This window comes from Pseudonaja textilis, chromosome 5 (assembly GCF_049901715.1).
Source record: "Pseudonaja textilis isolate UNSWEBS1 chromosome 5, rPseTex1.2, whole genome shotgun sequence".
NCBI classification, from domain to species: Eukaryota; Metazoa; Chordata; class Lepidosauria; order Squamata; family Elapidae; genus Pseudonaja; species Pseudonaja textilis.
Window position 1 is genome coordinate 11,623,942 of NC_141994.1, and position 26,514 is coordinate 11,650,455.

The 26,514-nt window shown below is 37.8% G+C and overlaps 1 long non-coding RNA gene across 1 annotated transcript; it reads right to left on the reverse strand.

Annotated features, from left to right (window-relative positions):
* Positions 1 to 516: 516 nt before the first annotated feature.
* LOC148125538 (uncharacterized) lies at positions 517 to 25,810 on the reverse strand. Its single transcript, XR_015743995.1, has 3 exons — positions 25,746 to 25,810; positions 21,721 to 21,791; positions 517 to 1,327 (listed from the first exon to the last, which is right to left on the reverse strand). It is a non-coding gene; the product is annotated as an uncharacterized LOC148125538 (long non-coding RNA).
* Between the last annotated feature and the right edge of the window lie 704 nt (positions 25,811 to 26,514).

The following is a 26,514-nucleotide window of genomic DNA, read 5'->3' on the forward strand; positions in this document are numbered from 1 at the left end:
TATAGTTGTGCTTTTAAAGTTGTAGGAATGTTTTGGCAGAATCTCATTTGCCATCATCAAGCTTGTGTATTGAGTTCGTCTGTGTGTCAGGCTTTCATAGCCATTTCTGTTTTAAATTTGGTGCTAGCCTGGTGCTTTGTTAGAATATTTTTTTCTTCATCCTGATTGATTGGGAGTCTTTGTATGTGTTTATTGGTCTTGGAGTTTCCTGTGTTCTGCTTGATTGGTGTTTCTAATATCCAAATTTAAAACAAAAATGGCTGCGAAAGCCTGACACACAGACGAACCCAATACACAAGCTTGATGATGGTAGATGAAATTCTGCCAAAACATAGCTACAACTTTAAAAGCACAACTATAATGACGTGGGAAAATACCTGAACAAAGCTGAATACTATACATATAAATACCCACAAAAACTTAAGAAAACACACACATACACATGTGTGTGTGTGTATGAATATGTATATGTATGTATCTATTTATGTATGTATAATTATATATATATAATTATATATATATGTATAATTATAGCTTTCTTTAACATCCTTAGTTCTTAGGAGTCTTGAATAGGAGTGTGCTACAAACACAGCTTTAGTACACATGCATCAATTCAACCATAAATCAAGTGCATGGTTATGGAGGAAGAAAAAACACACCAAGTTAAATACACAACAGTATATTATAAAACTTTTTGTGTTTTGACACCTACAACATCAATTAGTTACCTCCTCTCGAGTTTAAAATTCCCATCTTATAAATCTCCTTGTTTTGGTAAACAGCCAAAGATGAAACTATTTCTCCTTGTTCTTGACGCTATTTCATCACAAGTGGTTGTGTTGCGCAAAGTTCATGTTGCAGCACCAAAGTTAATTCCATCAGAGAGAAAAATAAAGCAAAGCATCAAATAGTTGCTCAAGAACTAAGGAGCAGGTGTAACGTGCATAATTGAATTTCAGTTTTTTAAAATGATTCATTGTTTTCCTGTAAATCCTTATTTGCATTCTCAAAATGGACAGGCCAAAATAAAGACACAAATGGACGGTTTTTACATATTACAATTGGATCTGTAGTCCTATTATCTAAGTTACTATTTTCCATCTGCCCCATTTTTACAACCAACCATGTTCCTTTCAGTTCCACAATATCCTATTCCTGTTCTCAAGAGTCTCACAGGCAGTTGAAGACTACTAAACATATTGATTGAGCTGTGTGGGGAATTATGCTCTCTGCCATGTTCCTTCAAATGCTGTTTTCATTTCTGCAAAGTGCCATGTTCTCCAGGTCTGAAGTTACATTCATGTTCTGATGGCTGTTGCAAATTCAGCTGCAAAAATTAAAAAAAAATCCACTCTGCGAGAAAGAATGTAGTTTAGAAAGGGTTACAAATTATTGTGTTTTGTGATTTTCTTTCATAAAACTTATATTCTCGTAAAAGAGATTGAGAGATAGTGACTGTGATTATTAACTGATGAGATTACAAACTGAACAGAGTTTTAAAATGGCATCTCTCCTGTTCTATTTTAATATTCTGACATTATTGTACATCTCTCTCTCTCTCTCTCTCTCTCTCTATCTATCTATCTATCTATCTATCTATCTATCTATCTATCTATCTATCTATCTATCTATCTCTTATGTATCATCTTCTATCTATCAATTATCTCTTATCTATCATCTGTCTATCTGTCTATATCTATTATCTATCTATTTATCTTATCTGTCTATCTATCTATCTATCTATCTATCTATCTATCTATCTATCTATCTATCTATCTATTTGTAACCTTCCATTAGGTGAAATTGGATGTATAGAGCAACAATTATTGAATCAAAATAACTCGAACAGATTAACTACAGAATGCTAGGATCCAGGACTCCCCATGGGAATAAAACTTAGGAAGCTGGTGCCACTTCAGCAACACCATGTCTTCTGACTTATACTTCTCAGAAACCTACAGTCTGTGTGGCCCCAGAAAAGATGGGAGGGCATCCCATCCAGTGGTGGAATTCAATTTTTTTTTACTACCGGTTCTGTGGGCATGGTTTGGTGGGCGTGGCAGGGGAAGGATACTGTAAAATCTCCAGTCAGAGGTGGCATTTGCCAGTTCTCCGAACTACTCAAAATTTCCACTACCGGTTCTCCAGAACTGGTCAGAACCTGCTGAATACCACTTCTGATCCCATCCTCACCCTCTTTCCCATCTCCCTTTGCCTCCTGCATTCAATCATCTGGTGGCAAGGACCAACAACAGAGGAACGTTTTGCTGCTTTGGAACTGAAATTGGAAATGTTTTAACAGTAGTAGGCCATGAGGGCAGAGAGAACTTAGCAACGTGATCTGCTGGCAAGATATAGGTGGCTGTCCCTAGCATTTGACAAAGGAGTCCTCCCGCTCCTCCCTGAAGGGATGGGGCCCTTGGAAACACACCAGGGTGAGGAGTGGGGTACTCTAATCCAGGGGTCCCCAACCACCAGTCCCCAGACCGGTACCGGTCCGTGGATCATTTTTTGTCGGGCCATAAAACTTGGGCGCCGCCATCTTGTTTCGATGGCGCTTCTGGGTTTTCGGTTGCTTCTGGGTTTTCGGTTGGAAAGCAGCGTTTGGGTGCTTGCGCCTTAGTTTCGTTGAAGGGGGGGGGACGCTTCGAACGAAGAGCCGTCCCGATGGCGGTGAAGTCTCGCGTTACTCAGGGACCGTGGAAGAATAAATAATCGTGAAACCGGTCCCTGGTTCAAAAAAGGTTGGGGGCCACTTGAAGTTAGGGACTTCAAGAGGCTTGAGATGGAGAAATATATACTAGAAGTGTTATATTTAAGAGAGTTTTATCCTGTTAGCAGATGTGTATCAAAAAGAGTTCAGGAAAAATAAAGCCTCACAAAGGATCACAAAGAGTTCAGGAAAAACAAAAAAGGATAAGGAAACATCATATTTGGGAAAGTCCTAGTTTGCTTAAATTTGTCTAGTTTTCAAATGTTCTTGATGGTGACAATCTAAATACTTAAGATATAGTCTAAATATTGGTTTTGGAAATAAATACCACAATGTAAAATTGCACTGGAAGAAAAAATAAATAAAACTAACATTTAAATATGGATGCATAGATAGAAAGGAAAAATCACCACAGAATAATTTTATGCTCAGAAAAATCAAAAGGCAATTGAAAAAGATTATGACAGAAGACAAGGTGGCTTGATGCCATCATTGTTGGTCTAAGCATAAAATCAAAGACATAGAAGTAAACACACAATTCTGCTGAAATCATGCCCATCAGTTCATGAAGAGTCAGACATGAACAATATCAACAACAAGATCCACGATTTAGAAGTGCTGGCTAGAAACTAACAACATTTTGAAATGGTGGAGTGTCAAGAATTGTGGGTGTCAGAGAAATTCAGATCTGAAAATGTGCAATTCCTTCATTTTTCAACATTAGGAAATTCCAATGTTGTGGCAACACATTAATTAACAGATTTTACAGATGAAGTGCATATTAAATTTAAATGTTTTGTAGGTTAGAAGGTAATTCCAGGGTCGTCATTCTATGGAGTCAAAACTTCGGAGTCATTGAGTTTTTGTGAGCAGACAACGGTTGACTGATTAATCACACATGGCATGTGTTGGTTGAGTTTATGCTAATCAAATGGCAACCATTTTGTAACCCTTAAGGGAAAAATACTCTTTTTGTAGAATGCTGTAAACCTTAGAGAAATCCGGGGACATTCATTAGGGAACTGTCTTTGTTTAATTGAATCAATTAATTGAACTGCCTAAAGTGAAAGATGCACAGCTTAGATCAGGAGTGGGCAACTATGGCACCTTTACGGCCTGTGGACTTCAATTCCCAGAATTTCTGAGCCAGCCATGCTGATTCAGGAATTCTGGGAGTTGAAGCCCACAGGTAATAAAGAGGACATAATTGCCCACCCCTGGTTTAGATAATACAGAAATTGTTTCGCTTGGCTTGACCCATTGTCTAGCCTCATTCTTAAACATATAGTGAGAAACCAGACATCATCATTTCACCAAATGTACTTTCCCAAGCCTGTTAGTTTTTTTTTACAACTGATCCATGTACATTATGACTTTAGGTTATTCAGCATTCATACCTCATTTTTTTCTTTCTTACCAAGATATTCATATGGATTAAAGATAAACTTAATTCAGAATGCTCTATAAAATAATAAGAACTGAAAAAGAGTCACTTGAAAATACCAAAAACAGAGGAGGAGGGAATAACTGTTTAAAATGGGATAATATTCTCCCTTTGTGAGTTTGTCTAGGCTCTAATTTTGATAGGTTTCCTGTTTAAAAACATTGTTTTTTTCCAGTTAAAACTTCCTTGTATTCTCTCTGTGTTATTAAATATCCACTCTTCTAAAATGGTACATTTTTTCCTAAAAAAGGAAAGAGTGGCAGACTGTGGAAGGTGGAAGGAAGGAAGTTAAAGACTGCAATTGGTGATGCTCTTTCATTCAGATCCCAAGATAATAAGCCATCATTTGGTTCTTAGTTAAGACTGCCAAAACAATTCACTGCATACATGTAAGAAGTAAATTTTACTCTATTTAAAAGGCTCATTCACATCTACTGTAAGGAGACAAAAGATTGAAATGTAACCAGCTCCCAAATGCACACATTTGTACATGTAAGTGTGGAATATTTCCCCTTCTGCTGAACTTATAAGGATCCATGCACAGTTAATTTACATGAATGTTTCAGTAATCAGGCATTCGTTATTTTAAGAAATGTTGAATTCTATTGTTAGCTTGATGCTTGCTGATTACTAAGTTTATAATAGTGATGTTAAATCTTAAGAAAAACATAAAAGGAAGGCTATTGGATGTCTGGGGAGAGGAGCAGGGAGATAACGGTCTCCTTTCCCCCATGAGCTTCTATTTCCTTCCTTCTTTCCTTCCCTCCCAAGATTTATTAACCCCTGATCTTTCTAGACAAAGAGATCTAAGTATAAACGTATGGATAATTTTATATAAGAGGAGTGCTCCTTTCAGTATTTTAGCTAATGCATAGACAGTTCTTGTTATGTCTATAGGACTGGTTGGAGTTCCCAACCAGGTCCGCCATTCCAGCGGGAGCGCCGACCGCTCCCATTGGCTGATACCGTTTGACAGCCGGCTATAAAAGGGAGCTGTCAAACGGTATCAGCTGTTGCCGCCAGCTGATCTGCCGAGTTAGCCTGGCAGACACGGCAACCCTTTATTCAAAAGAATAAAGCCTTTAAAACGTTTGCTCTGGCTCAGCCTCGTATCTCCGCCGCTCACAACAGTTCTAAAAATGAGAAAGATACATTCTTGCTTTACTCTTACAATACATTTAGGATGTGGTAGATGAGAAGAAGTAAGATATTGTGTAGTAAGATCTTGCCTAGCATTATTGACCATGATTGTAGACCAAATCCCCCAAGAAGAATATGTGTAAATAAAAGTTTCTATAAAAACATATTTCTCCCTCAGAGGATTCAACACCAAGACTGATCAGCAAAGAATATAACTAAATTGACTGTATGGAAGTTTCTTGATTCTACATGGACAGGAGCACTGGTTTCATCTTCCAACTTTGCTGCTCTTCCTCCTAAAGTGATGGGAACTAACATCCACCAATGAAGGCATTGTAGTAGAAATGGGATGAGGCTTTTTGCCCAGGACCATCTCTTTCCATTTCTAGGTTATTTCCTGTGCTTGCCTCCTTTTACCCTGTTGGGTCATGACCTAAGCAAAGTAGGTTTTGTTTTTGCTTTTATGTTAACAACAAGTGAGTCACAAAAAGAGCTTAGTCACATGCAGCACTTTTCCTCATCTTCTTTTCCTCCCTTAATTTCTTGTTTCTTCCATGTCTTGCAGGAGAAGATTTGGACTGGTAATTTCAATGTTACGCTATTTTGGCGAGGTTCACTATCTCACTCTTAGGCCATTTCAGGTCCTGCCAAGTTGTTTGAAGTTTCAGGATACTGTTTGCAGAAGAGCAGCAACAGAACAGCATCATGTAAAATTTGACCGGGGCTCCTGTTCACAATTCAAACTAGGCCAGTTCAGAAAAATAGACCCTGCAAATGTGAAATAAATATGAGCCAGCAGTGTGCTGCAGCTGCCAAAAAAGCCAACATGGTTCTAGGTTGCATAAACAGAGGGATAGAATCAAGATCACATGAAGTGTTAATACCACTTTATAATGCCTTGGTAAGGCCACACTTGGAATGCTGCATGCAGTTTTGGTTGCCATGATGTAAAAAAAACATTGTTGAGACTCTAGAAAGAGTGCAGAGAAGAGCAACTGGATTAGGGGACTGGAGGCTAAAAGATATAAAGAATGGTTGCTGGAATTGGGTATGTCTAAGTTTAATGAAAAGAAGGACTAGGGGAGACATGATAGCAGTGTTTCAATATCTCAAGAGTTGCCACAAAGATGAGGGAGTCAAGATATTCTCCAAAGTACCTGAAGGCAGGACAAGAAGCAATGGGTGGAAACTAATCAAGGAGAGAAGCAACTTAGAACCAAGGAGAAATTTCCTGACAGAACAAATAATCAATGGAACAACCTGCCTCCAGAAGTTGTAAATGCTCTAGCACTGGAAGTTTTTAAGAAGAAATGATTGCAAAAGTGCTAAATAAATTCACATATTGAATAGGGTACAATAACAATCTTGAAAGTCTGCTAACATTACCCTCTGCCCCTTCTTAGACAATGCAGGATCAGTTGGGGCGGGTGGATTATTTTCTTTTTCTTTTTCAAGCTCCCAGGACAATGTTGTCACCCAGGTACAGGAAACCAAAATCATGAATACTCATGCTCCCTTGTTGTAAAGCTACAGTAAATGTGTTGTCTCGGGGTGGCTCTTCCTTCTGTCTCCCAAGGTTATTCTCATGTCCTCTCATGCGGCTATTTACATTCTTTTATTATCTTTTAATGATCCTGCTGACCATTTATTCATTCCTTTATCTCTGAAATTGTTCTTCAGGCATAGGGGAAAAAAATGGTCAGTTGGCACCCACTGATGATCGCATGACTTGATAATAGCATAATAAATAATAAAGCATAATAGATTTTACACACCTTGCAGTTATCCATAGGGAAATACTATTTTAACAACCCTAAAGATGACAAGAGAGCCGGTCTGGTGTAGTGATTTAAGGATTTAGGTTAGAACCTGGGACCCCATGAATTTTGGTCCTGTCATAGGCATGAAGCTACTTGGGTGATCTTGGGCCAGTCCCTTACCCACAGAAAGGAAGCACAGGCAAAGTATTTTGGAAAGAAAGACTGCCTATCCCTGCACCACAGGTATCAATAGACTGTGACTGTTGGAATAAAGCACTGCCTCTTTTTTATGTGCAACATGTGTGTGATGCATATAGCCCCAGATTTACTGGAATAACTTTCCCACCTTCCTACTTTACGTATGTTTCTTGAAATTGGCAAAAAATCAGGTCTCTGGGAGGTGATTCCAGTCAGCACCAATGCTAATAACATAATTATATAAGCAGACTGGCTCCAGGTTTTGGCAGAGAGTAAAAAATGTACAGTATTTATACATGCTAATATAGATTTAATTGTCTTGTTTTCATATTTTTTTTTTTTTTGGTGTTTTCTAATGTTCTCAGTTGCCTGAAGCATTCGCTAAATGAAAAAGGTGGACTCTATCTGTAATCCAGAAAGAAAGAAAAAATGCTAATAAAAAGATTTGATGAGAGGTTGCACAGAGCACCCCCTCCATTTTATCTATGATAACAACCAATAGCAGTTCTCATACAAATGAGATTCTCAGAGTTCAGTGCAACATACATACTTCTAAGCTCAGCACAACAAGCAGGAACAAAACACCGACCATTTAGGTGTGCACCGCCCATAGGTTTACCGTATTTTTATTTCAAATAATGCTATGACTCTCTTCTTGGAAATGTATCCTGCCACGTTGCTCACTTTGTAGAGAGTATGTGAACGGACATGTTTTTTTTTCCATTTGACATCCTTGACAGAATTTCTTTAGTGATGCTTTCTAAGGAAATCAACAAGAGCTCCCTAAATAGTGTTTCCAAGTACTGTACTATTTTGGAAATATTGGTAATATCTTGGTATTCTCAGTCAGTTCTTCCCTCACAATGAAAGGAGAATTATAAGCCAAAATCAACTGTGATTTTCCTATTCCTCGGGAATGGCCTGACCTCTCCTTAACCCTGAAGATAATTACAGTAAAACAATAGCAGTGAAACTTCCACTAAGTAGTAGGGAAAGCCATGTGCTACTGGCATCCATCACAAGGGCTATTTGGATAATGGGGAGAGATGGCTACTGACATATTTCAGCAGAGGTAGTCTTCCTGCTGGGAGTATTTTTCAAAATGCCAAATGCTATCAGAGTTAAAAGGCAAACATCATGCTCTCTATAGCTTTGTCCAGAGGTCTCGGAAAAAGTTTGACAACATGAAATACTGCCACATCAATTCTTTTCATGCACTAGGAAAAAAGCCTCTTCCTTTCTATCATGAACTGTCCAAGACTGTCAAAAAGTTTAGTCCTACGAATTACTACATTACTGTGGTCAGTCAGAAAGCCCCATTCCTTTGTAACCTTGACGAAGCTGATAATCTGATAATGGATGTACATCTCTTATAGTAGTTCAGGAATATGTACCCTTTGGAACATAACTATTTGGATGCTTTCCCAGCGAGTAAATAAACGAGAAGTACTCAGTGTGGTCATAGTGGATAAGGTCAAGAGTAACTTCAGTTCAAGTTTCCATTCAGCCACGAAGCTCACTGAATGACATTGGATCAGTCCCTTTTCCACTGCACAGCCTACTTCACAAGGAATTGTTAAAAGCTGTTATAATCAGCTTTATGTAAGTTAAAGAAACGGAGAGGAGAAGAAGAGGAGGAAGGGGGAGAGGGGAAGGGAGAGATCACCTTAGCCACTTCTTTTCTTCATTTAGAGCAAAGTTTCCCAACCTTGACAACTGAAAGATGTGGGGGTTCAACTCCCAGAATTTCCCAGCCAGATCCACGTCTTTCAATTGTCAAAGTTAAGAAATTCTGCTCTAGAGAAATGTAGATATAATTTTCAAGAGTATATTTAGGAACAAGTAAGGGATAATTAAAATACAATTCACCTTCTGGGGAAAGAGGAGAAACAGACTCAAATAACACCACTTAGTTACATTTAGCATAAGGGTGGGGGAACCTTGGTAGCCTTTCAAGATTGTTTTGAGGTACAGTGATAATAAAGTAGCATTCATGGAATCCTTATGGTGTCTGTTTCCTGAATTGGTCCACATTAAAAGGCTTAAACCCTCACCCCCTACATTCAAGGAAATTATCCTTTTCTTTGTAAAATAGGCAATAACAGCTGATACAGTTCTACAGGGGAATTATTGAGTCTGTCATCTACACCTCTATAACTGTCTGGTTTGGTTCTGCAACCCAACAAGACAGACACAGATTTCAGAGAGTAACTTTCTGCAGAGAGGACTGCAGAAAAAACAATTACTACCAACCTGCCTTCCACTGAGGACCTGCACTGTATACTGCACAAGACGGCTGTGAAAATATTTATGGACCCCTCACATCCTGGACATAAACTCTTTCAACTCCTACCCTCAAAATGATGCTGTAGAGCACTGCACACCAGAACAACTAGACATAAGGACAGTTTTTTCCCAAATGCCATCACTCTGCTAAACAAACAATTCCCTCAACACTGTCAAACTATTTACTAAGTCTGCATTACTTTTACTATTAAACTTCCCATCCTTCCTTTCACCCATCTCCTCCCACTTATGACTGTAACTTTGTTGTTTGTATCCTTACAATTTTTATTGACTAGCATGATTTGATTGCTTATTGTACCCTATGACTATTATTAAATGTTGTACCTTATGATTCTTGATGAATGTATCTTTAATATACACTGGGAGCATTTGCACCAAGACAAATTCCTTGTGTGTCCAGTCACACTTGGCCAATAAAGAATTCTATTCTATTCTATTCTATTCTATTCTATTCTATTCTATTCTATTCTATTCTATTCTATTCTATTCTATAATAACATACAACCCTACCAAAAACTGCCCACAATTGAACATTATCCCACACACTTTAAGAAGATACTGTTATTCCATCAAGTTCTGAGGTTTTTAGAAACCTATCAGGTGCTATTGTTTCTATTATGTTTATTGTTTTAAATGGATTGTTATGATTTTTTAATTTATCTATTCATTGAGAATTCATAGAAAAAGGTGTAAATCAATCACGCAAGAATATCATTCCAAATCCTTATACATGGAACACATGGGCATTATCTATCTCCATTATTCATACTTTACTGAGCACCTCGAAGCCTTCCAGTTTATTTTGCTTCCATTCCTCAGTCTGTACTGATGCTACGTGCTGCATTGGCATGACTGCCCTTTTAAAATTGATCATTAAGGCTGACCACGAGTCTGTCCAAATGAGATTCATCCTGCAGCTTGAACTGGAAAGCACAAGAGAAGGCAGGCACCAACCTCCCAGCAATAAAAACTGTAGCAGTAAAGAAAAGCGGTAGGGAAATGGTTACCCTTTCAAAACAGATTGATGCTGCAGAAGATGGATGCAGTGTTGCTTGGACTATAGAAAAGCAAAACAGAGCACAGGAAATAAATGAATGGGACAGGAGCTAAACATACATAAAGGCAGATGTGGGGGACTTTATGGTTCATTAAGACTTGAAAAAAGTAGTGATACGCTATACTGTCAGCAGCTGTTATTACCACTGCTAACTAACCTTTTCCTAGGCTATCATTTGAATCATAGCAAGGTTTATTTACTCATGGTTCATAACTTGGGAAAACTCCTTGAGCATACAAGAGGAAGCAATATTTTTAAGAAATCAAGCTTACGTTGTCCCTAAAGGTCATTAAAGAATAAACTAACGATAATACTCTCTATTGACACACAATGAATTAAATATATTACACCCTCAGTAAAACACTGCACTTTCTATTTTACAATAAAAACTAAGACTGAGGTGCACGCAAACACACACATCCAACCAAAATATACAAAACCAAAATATAATCACAGCAAGCAGTTGCACACACACACACAAACACCTCTCTGTTAGAAAGAAATCAAATTTGCTGAATTTCAGCTCCCAAACCAAGAACAAGTCCAAAGCAATTATACATATAAGGGGGAAAGAACATGTTTGATATAAAAGACAGACATGCAACATAGCAAAAGCAACATACCTCTGCCCACAACAGAATGTCATTGGCTCCTGATAGGGCAGCAATGAAAGAATGAAGATCAGGTTTGGGCTTTTGCTGACATGATGCTCCATGAGGTTGCTTTCAGTCTAGTTAACCATTCAAGGTTCTTGTAAGGGGAATGGTGGATCTCTTAGAGGAAGAGAGGAAATGGACATGTCATAAAAGAAATAATAAAAAAAAATTCATGGAGTGGAGGTGGCCTATTCCAGGTCTCCTCAATCTCCAGAATAACAGAGTTGGAAGGGACCTTGGAGGTCTTCTAGTCCAACCCCCTGTTCAAGCAGGAAACCCTATAATATTTCAGACAAATGATTGTCTGAACTCTTCTTAAAAACCTCCAGTGTTGGAGCATTCCCAGCTTTCTGGAGACAAGTGTTCCACTGATTAATTGTTCTGCAAGAAAAAATATCTTCAGTTCTAAGTTGCTTTTCTCCTTGATTAGTTTCCCCCTATTGTTTCTTGTCCTGCCCTCAGGTGCTTTGATAATTGGTTGACCCCCTCATTTTTGTGGATGTCCCTTAGATATTGGAAGACCGCTATCATGTCACCCACTAATCCTTCGTGTTATTACAGTAGACATATCTAATTCCTGCAACTTTTCTTCATACCCTAACCCTCCAGATGTAGTGGGGCCCAATATTAGCTGGGAATAAAAGATTGGGATATCTAGGAAGAATCAGTTTGGAAAATTATAGTCCATAATGCCTATACTGTTAGGAAATGTTTTTCTTGTGGGGCTAGGGGACATATAGCTAGATTCTGTAAGAAGGGAAAACAACAGAATACTAGTAAACACCAGAAGGCTAAGAATGTTAGTTTAGCTATGTCTAGCAATTCAACTGTAAACCATGATTTGTGGGTTGTTGATAGTGGAGCATCACAGTGCATTACTAAAGATAGAAAGAGGTTTGTAAAGATGTCTACAAATAAGCAACATGTATCATTGGCAAATGGATGGAAGATTAAAGCATCAGGTAAAGGTACTGCATATTTTTCTTGTATAAATGAACATTTAATTATGTTATATGTACCTAAACTGAAATTTAATTTGCTATCAGTAAGGGCTTTAGTTAATCTTGGTTATGTAGTAACCTTTAGGGGAGATAACTGTATAATAGAGAAAGAGGGTAAAAGTGTTACTGCTACATTAGAGAATGATTTATATGTAATACATGATGACCAGTTGAAGATGGCTAACTCAGTTTATAACAATGTTAAGCCATATGATGAAGCCACTTTTACTACATAGACGTCTAGGGCACATTAATTTCAAAATGCTCAAACAAACTGTCCAATTGTCAGAGGGAGTAAAGTTGAAACCCTGTTGCAAGTATTTCAACTGTAATGCTTGTAGCCAGGAGAAAAGTAAGGTTACTTTAGCAAACAGACTTAATGAGTTTAAGACCAAAGAACCTTTAGAGGTTGTGTTTGCTGACATAATTGGTCCTAAGAAACAAAGTTTAGGAGGTGCCTGTTATATTTTGAGTATTATGGACCATTACTCATGATATGGTTTCTGCTATCTTATGAAAAACAGAAACATTCCAACATTTCTTTAACTGGCTAAGGTTTGCTGAGAGAAAAATGAAGAGTAAAGTAATTACATTAGTTACTGATAATGGGACTGAGTTTGTTAACAAAAGATTCCAAACAATGCTGAAATTGGCTGGTGTTGAGCATAAACATTCTGCACCTTACAGACCACAACATAACTCATTTGGAGAACAAAGAGGGCAAACATTACAAGCCATGGCTCGCACTATGTTATCTGACTCAGATTTGCCTGAAACACTGTGGGGTGAGACCATAATGTGTAGTAACCATGTGTTAAACAATGTAGTTAATACAACTTGGTGAATTTCACTCTTTGGCATGGCAGAAAGCCAAATTTAAGTTACCTACAGTTACCTAAGTTATTCATGGATTTGATGTAAATCTGATACTGAACTGTTTTGACACTGGACTTTGTTATTGGATTATCCCTGGACTGAAAACTGACTGACTTACCTGTGAATGACTTTGGACTGCTTATCTTTGAACTTTGCTTACACGTTTCTGAAAGTAAAACCCTATATTTACTGTACAGTGTACCTGTGTGCTGTATGTGCATTATTCAACACTACTCTCAATACGTCTCCCTGTATGCGCTCATTCTCCTAACGGGGAATTACCTCAACAGAAGTGAAAAAGAAACGTTCTGTAATAGAATACCAAATTTCAATAGAATGCAACAACTGATTCAATGATAGGCTAAGAAAGCAATGTTATCCTATACTGTGTAAGAGAAAAATGTCTAATTTTTGAAGAGTGGAGGAATAAAGACTTTGGAATTTTGGCCTGCCCTGCCAGGAACATTCTAAGGTAGGATCCAGCAACTGCTGACATTAAAGTAGTATGGATAAAAATCACATGGAAAAGCCAGGTTGCCTTCCAGGAAAAGGAATGCAATATGTGGTTTTATCCAACTTAGTATCTCAACGTGTGTGTGCCCAGTGAGAAAATGGCATCTTTAATACAGTTCATAAGATGACTTTAGAGGCTCTGGTATCATTTTCCCTGTCACTAAGATCAGTTAGATCTAAAGACAGGATAGAGACTTTTACTGTCAACTTTAATCAATGGAAATCTCTACCAATGGATAAGGTCTCAAAACCTGGCTTTTAGTTAAGGTGATTTTAGGTTACTAATTTCTTAAAGCAAACGCCTTAATCTTGGATTGATTATTTCATGCTGAGCTGTACATACTTTTAATTTATGATGTTTTCTTATCAGTGGTAAAAACTGTGATTGTCTAAATAAATAGGTGAAAATTATGCTTTTAAAAATAGCATGAGAGAGGTTATTCTCCCCTAGGGCAACTGAAGCATCTTTGAAATGAATGCAAATAAATAGAATTGAGCTAAAGAGATATTGTTGATTACAAATAAGGACCTCCAGCTTCATTTGGAACTGAACAGTTGTCAGACTTAGCTACAGTATAGTATCTCCTTGGCGTTATCGGTTCCACTGAATTCTTGAAGTGTGTGAACATCCAACACAATGGCCTTTAGATACAAAGAAGTGACTCTGAGAACTGTTGCCACAGATAGCTAAGGAAAGCAGATTGCACCAATCTCTTGTCATTTTTGGCAAATCCTAATTTTGACCCCCTCCTTTTGAAAGCTCACGTGGGGCCAACAGTCAAGTGTTAGAGCAAGCTGCACTGTCGTTGGCAGAAAATACTCTGTTTATTCAATCTGTAGTCAATTAAGAAAATCCTTTGAAGTTCTTGGCATGTATTCATGGGGGTAAATAGTAAAAGGTTCTTATCACTCCCTTTAGAAGAATGCAGACTCCCAAGAGAACACCAAGGCTGGCTTAAACAGTTGCTCACTATCTGTTGGGGACTCGTGGCTTATTTCTTGTCAGCTTTTCAAAGCAAGATTGTACTTTTCTGGTTCCAGCCATTATTCAGACAAATCAGACTTGGGGAGGACTGGCCAGATTTCATATGGTTGTTTAAAAGTCTGCCCCCCACCCCCCAAATCTTGCTTTTCTGTTGTTTGATATGAATGATGATGTTGTTTATGGTCATGTTTATCCCTAAAAAAAAGCAAGGTTGCAATCAGACATATATCAGTGGGAGAAGAGATTTACTTGAATGGTGGTGGTTTCTATATTAATTATTATTAGTTATTCTTAAGAAGGTAAAATATCATCTATTCATTAATGTTCAGTTCAACAGTTTGTCCCAGTGTAGCATGGTGGCTAAATATCTAAATATCTATTAACATTACTCTGACATAAGAAGGCCAAGGAACAGATACTAGATCACCATAGTGCTAGTAATGGAATCTGATTTTTAAAAGGAAAACAAACTATTTGAGAAGAAGAATCAAATGGGAAGACAGTATTACAAAGAAGAATGCAGTCATTATGATGTCTGTGAAATCATCAAAACACTAAAGTCTTTCTGACTTTTGCAATTCATGTTTATTTATAAATAGGTTATAGAAGGGTAGTCTTCTTTCGCCTGAGATAGATTATCCCACCTAGATTACTGTTGTTTGTCTGTTTTCATCTTGAGCCTTGCTGGGAGCATTGAGAATCATCTCTGCTTTTTAGCTGTCTGTCATTCTGCCTTTTGTTAATTTGGATCACAGCAGTTTGCTGACTTCCAAACAAGGTGGCTGGGCAGAGATCAGCATCTGAACTTGAAATTAACACCTTGACGTCTCCTTGCAAAATGGCTTCATTTCCAGAATGTCACTTCCAGTACATCAAATCTTAGTATCTGACATTTGCCTGCTTTCTCATCTTTGGAAATGTCCAAATGCTCTGAGCCTTGCAGAAGGTCAACAATCTAAATACTTTCTAAATGGAGCAAACCCTGATTCCATGTTATTGAAAATACAGAGCTAGAGGCAGCAAAACTCATTCTGTCCAATCCCTGTTAGATCACTTAAAGAACTTGAATACTTTGTTTACTGAATGTCTTTCATCCCAAATGCGTCTCCTAAACATAGACCTCTCACATCTTGTCCCTCTTTTCATGTTCTACTGTTTCTTTGTATTTAAGAACTGGGAAGAAGGCCCTTTGGGTGCATCTGTAACCATCTTCACCATCTTCTGCATTTTGAGTGATACAAATTCTCTAAGTTGCCCATTTTCAAATGACAAGTTCTACAGCAACTGGCAAACAAAAGAGCTATTCATTAGATTGATTAAAGATGATGTTTGTCAAGCAGGTCAATGCACTATAGTAGTATTTTCTGAAAGTTAATGTGGGTACATGAATGAAAAAGGTTCTTGGAGGAGATTAGTGCGTAAGGAAAGTTATTGAGGTATGCAAATGTTTGTTATTGTCGGATTATGCTTTTGTTTCATTTGGCTTCCCTCCATTTGGTCAGGATCTTCAACGTAGATTCAGATTCATTTATTTATTTGCTAACTTGCTATGTGTCTTTATTTTTCTCCCTTTCAAAAAAATCAGTGAGAATAAGGATGTTAGGACTGGGTGACCCTCTTCTCCCCAATCCAATACATGATGTGTTTTTTCAACACTCTTTTGGCTACCTTTATGATTTCTTAAACCTTTTCCTTCAGAATGGGCTGCCAAATTCACATTTAAGTTTCAATGTAAACAAAATCTATTTAAAATCTCGTTATGCCAATCCAAGAATCTTCGTAACCTTAGATGCATAACCAAATGGGGGGGTTCTGGTTCTGCAGGTGAAAGAACCTCTTGGCAGTTGAGCGCTCCAAACTAATGATAGCCCAGTGCATAGTGGACAGTCTGTTGGGAGGAAATTGAATGGATCAGACAGCAGAGATAGTCCTATCTTCCTTGCTTTCATATTCCACAATCCACCATCAATATGCTATCCTCTCAAATAATGGTAGGGTTGACTCTTTTAACAGAATAACATATGTTGGAAGGTAGTCTGCTAGTCCAACCCACTGCTGAAGCAGGAAAATCTATACCATTTCAGACAAATGGACGTCCAATCTCTTTTTAAGAACTTCTAGTGTTGGGAGCACCCACAACTTCTGAAGGCATGCCATTCCACTGATTAATTGTTCTAATTGTCAGGAAATTTCTCCTTAGGTTGCTTCTCTGCTTGATTAGTTTTCACGAATTGCCTCTTGTTCTGCATTCAAGTGCTTTGGAGAATAGGTTGACCAATACATCTTTTGTGTGGAAGCCCCTTAGATATCATGTCACCTATACTCCTTCTTTTCATTAAACTAGACATACCTAATTCCTGCAACTGTTCTTCGTCTGTTTTAAGTCCAGTCTCCTAATCATCTTTGTTTTTCTTCTCTACACTCTTTCTAGAGTCTCAATATCTTTTTAGATCATGGCAACCCAAAGTGGATGCAATATGCCAAGTGTGGTCTTATCACACCATTATAAAGTGGTACCACTACTTCACATGAGCTTGACTCTATCTGCTGTTAAAACAACCTAGGATTGCATTGGCTTTTTTTGGCAGCTGCATCATATTTCTGGGTCATATTTAAGTGATTGTGCACTAGGACTCCAAGATCCCTCTTACAGTTATTGCTATTGCTTCAGTTTCTACCCATTCTATACCTGTACGTTTGGTTTTTCTTGCCTAAATGTAAAACCTTACTTTTCTCACTACTGAATTTCATTTTTTTAAGTTTGGATATTGAGATGTTGGCAGTCTTAATGAAACTCTTTTGTCCTCACATGAAATCAACAAATGTTTTGGTTGCTGAAACAAATCCTTCTATATAATGCTTGTTGCTCAGATTCTCTAAATGTTGGCTTTCATAGCCCTTTTTCTACTTGTGTTTTTTTAAAAATAAACTTTACTGTAAAACATTACAGTTTAAAAAAGAAGAACCAATACAAATGAAAAAAGAATATAAAAATAGTACAGAAAAGAAGGAAAAAATAAGAAAGGAAAGAAAGGAAAAAGAATATGGTAAATAAAAATAAAAGAAATACATAAAGAAATTACTTACCACTTCATAACAAGTATAAACAATTTTAGTAATTTATCACCTTCTTTTAAAATGCAGCACATCATCTCTTCCTCCTATATCTCATCTCATATATATAAACACATCCTTAAAGCCTTGTCATTCAGGCCTGGTCAGCAAAGGTCTATTAAGGGTTACCAGAGAAAACAACAATAACAACTTAAGAAGGCTAGAAATATCTAAATGTTGTGATATTATAAATTATATAAGTTTATTGCCATTTTTGAAAAAGGAAAAACATGAACAATCTCCTCCTTATTGCAATTTATTATGATCACCACCAAACTTATGATCACCACCAAAACTTATCAATTTCTGCCTTACACATATCTGCAGGCCAGATATGACAGTGGCCTCAAAAATGCATAAGAATGGTAGTCTCATTTTTTATATCACCAATATAAGAGCAATCCCGCTCATTCCTTAGGCACTGTCATTTGAAAGAACAAAGCTTAGAACTGGAGACGTGATATTGGTACACATGCATGAAATATGGAAGAACACATGTGGGTCTATTCTCCTACATACTTGGATACATTTTTTGATTCAGGCAATGGTCTCTAGAAGAAATATATAAGTATCTCCATCCAATTATTTGCTCACTTGAAATTATGCCCACCAATCATTGTAAGAATGCCAGAATAGAAAGTAAAGAAACATTCCTCATTTCTCCCTGTTACTTAAACACCAGTTTTATTAATGACAATTAAACCAAAAGAGCTTTTTAAGATTTCATTTTTTTTCTTAGAATTATGATTTTAGAAACAAAATGTAAGCCTTAAGTTTCTTTGTAACTGCACAAAGACAGAGGAACAATGGAGGAGAAGGAGAAAATCTATCACTGAAGGAACAGTTTTCAAATGCAACAGACACAGACAGCCGTGTTTATATGTAGTATATTTCTTATTGGCAGCTGAAAGTTTAAGCACAAAATAAAACAAAAATGGCCTGGTTCCAAAAAGTAATCAACAAGATACAAAACTCACTTAAATTAGGTGTAGATAATTTGGATTACAGGATGTTGTCAGGCTATTTATATCATCTTTTTCTTATGCTATTTTCACACAGTTGGGAACAAGTCCTAAACATACACAAAATTTTAAAGGTTTGTTAGATTACAGCTGAATCTAAACACTCTTGACATTTCCACATCTGAATACAGAAGCTATCAATTTTATGACATTCAGAGCTTGCACATAAAGTAATGTCCATAAATAGAAAAAAAAATAGAAGAAAATTGTAGCTATGACGCAGAGAACAAAGCTATGGAATTAAACAAGTGAAATATAACAATAAAACAATATAAAGGGAGTGTGTGTAACTATATTCTGAGAGTAGAGAAAGTTGCAGGAAAAAAAAGAACACATTTGCCAAAGTTACCAATCAATAAAGAAAAAAATGCCTCAAAGCCTATGTAGAATGTCATGAGAATTTAGGTATACAGTAAAGCGGGGGGGGTGGGGAGTTATTTATGTGCCTTTCTTTTCTGCAGTTAGAAATACGAATGGTACAATCCTGTTAATGTAACTTTACACCAGAGTAAAACTAGCTTGCTCTAATGCTTCCTATCTGGTCTACCTCACAAGGCTGATATTTAGCAACGGATACATTCCTAATACCACATTGGTGAAATATCTGTACAGATAACCAATAGTGGATCACCCTTCCAAACAAATATTTTCTGAAAAGGACCCTCAATCCTACTAGACATCAATGGCTACACTTGAGTATGTTTAGTGCTTCAGTCTAAAATGTGGGGAGAAATATGGCAAAACAATAGAATAGTATAGTATGGTATGGTATGGTATGGTATGGTATGGAATGGAATGGAATGGAATGGAATGGAATGGAATGGAGAGGAGAGGAGAGGAGAGGAGAGGAGAGGAGAGGAGAAGAGAAGAGAAGAGAAGAGAAGAGAAGAGAAGAGAAGAGAAGAGAAGAGAAGAGAAGAGAAGAGAAGAGAAGAGAAGAGAAGAGAAGAACTGTATTTGTCTAAGTGTTGTTAGACACACAAGACATTTGTCTCTGGTACAGAACCAGAGGTGATATTCAGCAGGTTCTGACCAGTTCTGGAGAACCGGTAGCGGAAATTTTGAGTTGTTCAGAGAACCAGCAAAAACCACCTCTAACTGGCCCTTCCCCCATCTATTCTCTGCCTCCAGAGTCCCAGCTGATCAGCTGCATCTTCTTTTGTTGTCCTGCACAGGAGAACGGAGCTGGAAAGCAAGTTAGTGGGGTGGTGAGGGAATGGAGATTTTGCAGTATCCTTTCCCTGCCATGCCCACCAAGCCACATCACACCCACCAAGCCACGCCCACAGAACTGGAAATAAAATTTTTTTTTGAATCCCACCACTGTACAGAAGCACTCCGTATTCTTACAAACAACAAAGAGTGGGTATACTCAGAAAAATGTTACACTCCTGCAACAATATTTGTAACACCATCGAACAACCACATCTCCCTATCCCAGGTCCTTGGAAAGGACTCAATAGGTAGGGAAAAAAATCCAACTTCAGTCTGAGCATCTGACTGACTGCGCAACAAATCATAATATTAAAGCGCAACCAGTAGAAGGGAGAAATAAGTGGCAATAAAAAGATAAATAATACTACAACCACACACTTTGGGTTAGTAACGCATTAGACAGGACTTAATAGTCACTGTGTTTTGTCAACTGCGAGAATTAGAGTTATGGCACCAGTGTGTGGGGGGGTGGGGACTGTCCCTGTCTCTAGTTGTCTTGACATACTAATACCCTATAGTGTCGTCCCAAGGGAAGGAGTTGAAACTGTTTGTGTTCAGGATGTAAGGGTTGTGCAAATATCTTCTCAGTCCTCCTTCTGACTTAAATGTAATTTACATGTATTTATATTCAAATAAATTAAATATTGTTAATATGATTGCTCATTAAATTTCCCTTTCTGTTACAAATTGATTGCAACTTTTACAGAAAATCAGTAGAGCACCACAGCAGTATGCCCTTGAAGGGGAAACATTCCAAAAATGCTGATAGGCAATTGCTTCTTTAATATTTGGTCCAAGAGAAGTATGGATAAATTAAGGACTAAGGATCGTGAGGTACTGAGAAATGCACACTTAGCCAATCCAGCAGGAAGTCTAGAGCACTGAACAATAATGCTCAATTTGCATCAATAATTATGTCAACCAGAACCAAGGGGTGGAATTTCTTCTCAACTAATTAATTTAGAATTAAAGAGAGCAACGGTGAGACCATCCATCGTCTTTTCTCAGTTCTCAAGTCAGGCACTAGTGACCAGAAGCTTATGTTAAGTATTTGCCTTCCTTCCGATAAATTATGAAGCAATATTCATTTTGCCTAAGCAATCCCTGGCACCAAAGTGTGTGAATCAGCAATTGTGATGGAACCATTTTGTGTTGGCACTTCAGGCCTAGAATGTTTATTTCACTTAGAATGCTGACACTGCTGTCTGCTAACAAGGTTTTGGGAAGAGACACAGCTGGAATGCCATTAAGAAGTATTGGCTGGATATACAGAGAGAGAGAAAGAGAGAGAGAGACCATGGGGTGGGGGCACACATTTTTCCTGATCAAAAGAATTGGAAAGCATTGAAGTATTCCCGTCACCAGCTAAAACATGAAAGAAAAATTTTCTTAAAAAAAAAAACCCTTTCCCTAAATTTGCATTCTTGGCAACTGACATAGAATCTGATATTTATCTCCAGGCTGGGAAGGCATGGCCTGAGGGCTGTCTGTCAAATTTGAATGGCGTCTGCATATACCTGCGTGCCAGCATATTGAACATGGATTACATATGGAAGGGCAACGAATAATTTAGAGCCTTGGGGTGGGATTGATCTGACTAACTTTCAGTTGCCAAAATAGAGTGGATATAAAAAGTCTACACACCCCTGTTGAAATGTCAGGTTTCTGAGGTGTAGAAATATCAGGCCAAGATAAATCACTTCAGATTTTTTTTTCTACCTTTTATGTCATATATGCAGTAAGTTCCCGCTCTTTGGTGAACTGAAGTCTTGAAAAATGGAAGAAGTTCCCTGAAAGGGAAAGGTATTTATAAACATTAAAAGACATTGATTGATTTTTGTCCTAGGGTTAAGAAGAAAAGATAATCTGTAAATGAGTTTAAAACAGGTTGATTCATTTGAATTTGTAGCCAGCCAGTGGAGTTTTTTTTGCATGGTGTTCTATTGCTTGTTTGATATTGATTTGCTTGTTTGTTTGATTGATTTATATCTGAACCTTTTCTCCTGAAGGTAGATTACAGTGAGATTTGTCTTCATTTTATCTCCATAACAGCAACCCTGAAATGCAGATTGGGTGAAGGAAGATACAGACTGGGCCAAAATCATCTAGCAAGTTTCTATGGCTGAGGGCGACATTTGAACCTGACTGGGGAATGTTGGGAAATGAAGTTCAGACATTTTAAAGTTGCCAAGGTTGATAAATGCTCAACCATTCCATGACAGAAATATTTTAAAATGTAGTGATACACAAAACATTGTGGCAACCGAGTTCATTTCTGGATTCCGTCACCTGGAAGAGAAAGGAAGAGTCCAGAACAGTTCAACGTCAATGATCAGTACTAAGCCTCAGCTGAGTTTATTTCTAGAACCTGGATAAAAGGAGAAAATGTATTGCCAAAACCCCCTCTGCATATATATGCATTGCAACAGTCAAGATAGGATAGGTGCAGAGGGGGTATTCAGCCAGTTCTGACAGGTTCTGGAGAACCAATAGTGGAAATTTTGAGTAGTTTGGAGAACTGGTAAACACCACCTCTGGTTGGCCCTGCCCCCATCTATTCGCTGCCTCCAGAGTCCCAGATGATTAGAGTACCAGATGATTGTCTGGGTCTTTTTTTGTTGCCCTGCACAGGAGAATGGAGCTGGAAAGCAGGTTAGTGGGGTGGGAAGGGAATGGGGATTTTTTTCAGTATCCTTCCCCTGCCATGGCCACCAAGCCATGCCTCACGCACCAAGCCACGCCAAACAGAACCAGTAGTAAAAAAATTGAATACCACCACTGGATAGGAGCATAAGTGGAAAAAGTACAGAGCCTTGCAGGACACTACAAAGCAAGAGACCAGGGCCAGACGTCTCACTTCCTTTCAGAACTGGGAGTGAGCATAGAAGAAGGAAATCAATCAGTGGCCCCCACCACTCCAAATCCCCAAAGACACTCCAGGATACTGCAGTTAATAGTATCAAAAGCCACCAAGAGATCAAGTAGAACGAGAATGGGCACACTACCCCCATCCCACTCTCACCAGAGATCATTTAAAAGCTCGACCAATGCCACACTTTATCTCTATCTCTATCTCTATCTCTATCTCTATCTCTATCTCTATCTCTATCTCTATCTCTATCTCTATCTCTATCTCTATCTCTGTATCTATATCTATCTCTGTATCTATATCTATATCTATATCTATATCTCTGTATCTATATCTATCTCTGTATCTATATCTATATCTATATCTATCTCTATCTCTGTATCTATATCTATATCTATATCTATCTCTGTATCTATATCTATATCTATCTCTGTATCTATATCTATATCTATATCTATATCTATATCTATATCTATATCTATATCTATCTATCTATCTATCTATCTATCTATCTATCTATCTATCTATCTATCTATCTATCTATGGTATTCAGCTTTGTTCGGGTATTATTTCAGGTATTAAGTACCTGCGAAAACTTAAGAAAACACACACACACACACACACACACACACACACACATATATAGTTTTTGTATTAAGATTTTATCCTTGTTAAAAAAAAGTAGGCACTGAGAGTGAATAGGGTGACTATATAAATTTTCTAAAATAATAAAATAACATAAAAATAACATAACATAAAAAAATAAATACTGGTATAATAAAATAAATATCCCTTTATGGACAACATAAATGACAATGATGTGATAGATTGTCACTTCCTTTTTGTTTCTTCTAAGACAAGACTCCTAATGTTTTCCTGTACAGATTTCTTAGAACTCAGTTTCCATTTTTGCTGACAGGAAATAGGTAAAGGTTCCCCTTGCACATGCGTGATAGTCATTTCTGGCTCTAGGGGTTGGTGCCTATCTCTGTTACAAAGCCAAAGAGCCAGCTCTGTCCAAAGAAGTTTCCACGGTCATATGGCCAGCCTGACTAAATGCCCTAGGTGCACAGAATGCTGTTACCTTCCCACCAAAAGTGGTACCTATTTTTCTACTTGCATTTTTACATGCTTTTGAAGTGCTAGTTTGGCAGAAGCTGGGACAAGTAATGGGAGCTCACTCCGTTATGCGGTGCTAGTGATTCAAACCAATGAACTACCGACCTTTCTGATTGACAAGCTCAGCATCTTAGCCACTGAGCCACCGTGTCCCCATTGCCAGGAAACAGGGGATAAACATTCTTGTCCAAACCATTGAGGAAAACTCTTCCTTGGTTATAGAGGAAAACGTGAGATTAAGAAGGAATGCTGTGTTTTCCTTTCAAAATGTACATTTTCTGTGTGTGGGGGGGGGGGAGTTGTTTCTTAACTTCCATCTCAGGCACCTCTGCCAACATTAGATACCTTAGATATAATAATTTACAGTAGACTCTTGCAAACATTTTCCTTGGGTCTCAAAGTCATCATATAAATAAGGTGGAATATCATTCTGACCGGTTACCCATTGTCCCTCTTCTCTGATATTCAGATACTAGAAAGTCCTATGAGATGGAAGGTCCCTACTTGTGTAGAGTTTCAGTTTAAAAGAATATACATGTGTAAAATTTGTCATATGTAGCCCATATCCTAGATGAAAGTCAGTTCCAATAGCAAGATTATACAACTATTAAGTTGATGAAACGATGTAACTCAGGGGCTTGTAACTGGAAGCAATTTCAACAGACCTGTATCTATGGTCGAAGATATTTCCTCTCATGGCAGGGAATACTGCTTAAGAAAGATTGGCATATAGCTTTCCCACACAAGAAGGGCCAAGTGATTTCTTCACTCGTTCCTCCTCTTAGCTTCTAGGACCCCATCACAGTCAACCTAATCTAAATGCTGTAAATCTAAATGCTGAAATTTGGCCTATCAGCATTAAGGATTGCAAAATGACAAACTTGCCAAGTGCATAAAAGTGGATTGTGTTGCCAATATATTCTTTATTTTTATACCTGTGACATGCTGTTACAATCTTGTCTTTTGCTTGGGGAAACATAGGGAAGCTCTGTTATCATTACTTCATTGAGAAAAAAAAAAAAACCTCTCTTACCATAGATGTGTAGATAATACACAGCTTTCCCTACCTATTCCCCATTCCCAGTATAGTAAATAGTGAAGTTTTTTTTTTCCCTAGTGTGATTTTTGTGACCCAATTATCAGAGTAAGGTGTAAGTTCATAAGTATCTCAAACAGCTAAAAGCTGTACAATCAACTACATTTGAGACTATCCACCTGCATGTGCTGGTACAGGCATAACGCAAATGAAACAGGGAGACAGAGAGAGATGGATGGATAGTGTGTGGCATGGTATGTAGTAAATATGTTGAGTTGCCCTGCCTACAGCTGACAGCCCAACTCACTTTGTGTGACAAATTCATTGATTTCAGCCTGAAAGACTATGTCTCTGAATTGGTGCAATATTACCTGAAGGACTGCAATAGTCGTGGCATGTCTTACGTAGCAGAATATCAACAGCAATACAAAGGCCTATCTTAGTAAGAGGCATGGCTGAGCCAACGCTTTGTGGACTTACAAGCGTCACTTCAATGTCCTCGGGGACAATATATGCATAAATAATTCAAAATATTATCATTAAAAACAACCAAGCTGAACCTGACTCTTAAATGTCAGAGCTTGGCAGGGGTCTGATAACTTTCTCTGGAGCTAAAGGTGTTCCAAGGTCATAAAAAAGTTGGCAGGTCTTTTGATATACTCTGCTTGTTTGAGATGTGCAGTTAACCTTTCCAATATGGGCTGTAGCAAGGAAGCTTACCTTTGCCAAAGCTACGCTCGGGTGAAATACGGTGCATGAAATAATTGAGGAAAGAGCAGCATCTAAAATGAACAAAAATGCATTGAACAATGAAAACATAGGATTCCAGGGCCAACAATGAGTTACATTTATCTCTGTGTTAAATAAAGGCCACAACTGTTTACATTGCTGCTATTAATGCACAGTGTTCCTTCATATTTGCCAAGGAAGCACAAAAGGATTCTCTTCCTAAGGAAACACTTCTGAATAGTACCAGTAGACTTTTTTTATATGATGGGCTGTAAATATAAAAGCATATATTGTAAGTTACGGCCCTTTAGAAGAATTGTTGGAGAACAATGGCTAATGTCTGGTACTTATTAGTTTAATCACTGCTATGCCATGTTTTTCATGTTCAGACTCTTCTATTGGACAGGAAAGACAATTGTTTTTTTTTCCCCCCTTACCTGTCCCATCCTCACCTCTATGCCAGAAGAAGAAAATGTTAGTTATGAGAAGTGTGGTGACATAGTGGTGAGCATGCTTGCCTCCCACACAGAAGGTTGGGGGTTCAATCCTAGGTAGTGGCAATTGTTTCTCTCTCCTAAGGCACAAAGAAAAAAAAAATTATCTGCTGCAAACTTTGCATGGTGTTGAGAAGGACATCCAGCCAATAAATGCTCTGCTCCATCCAGTCATCCCTACTCTAAGATGAATTAAGGGATTACAGTGACTTTAAAAAAGGCTTTTTTAAAAAAATCTGTGAATGGATGTAAGATTATCTCAGTTA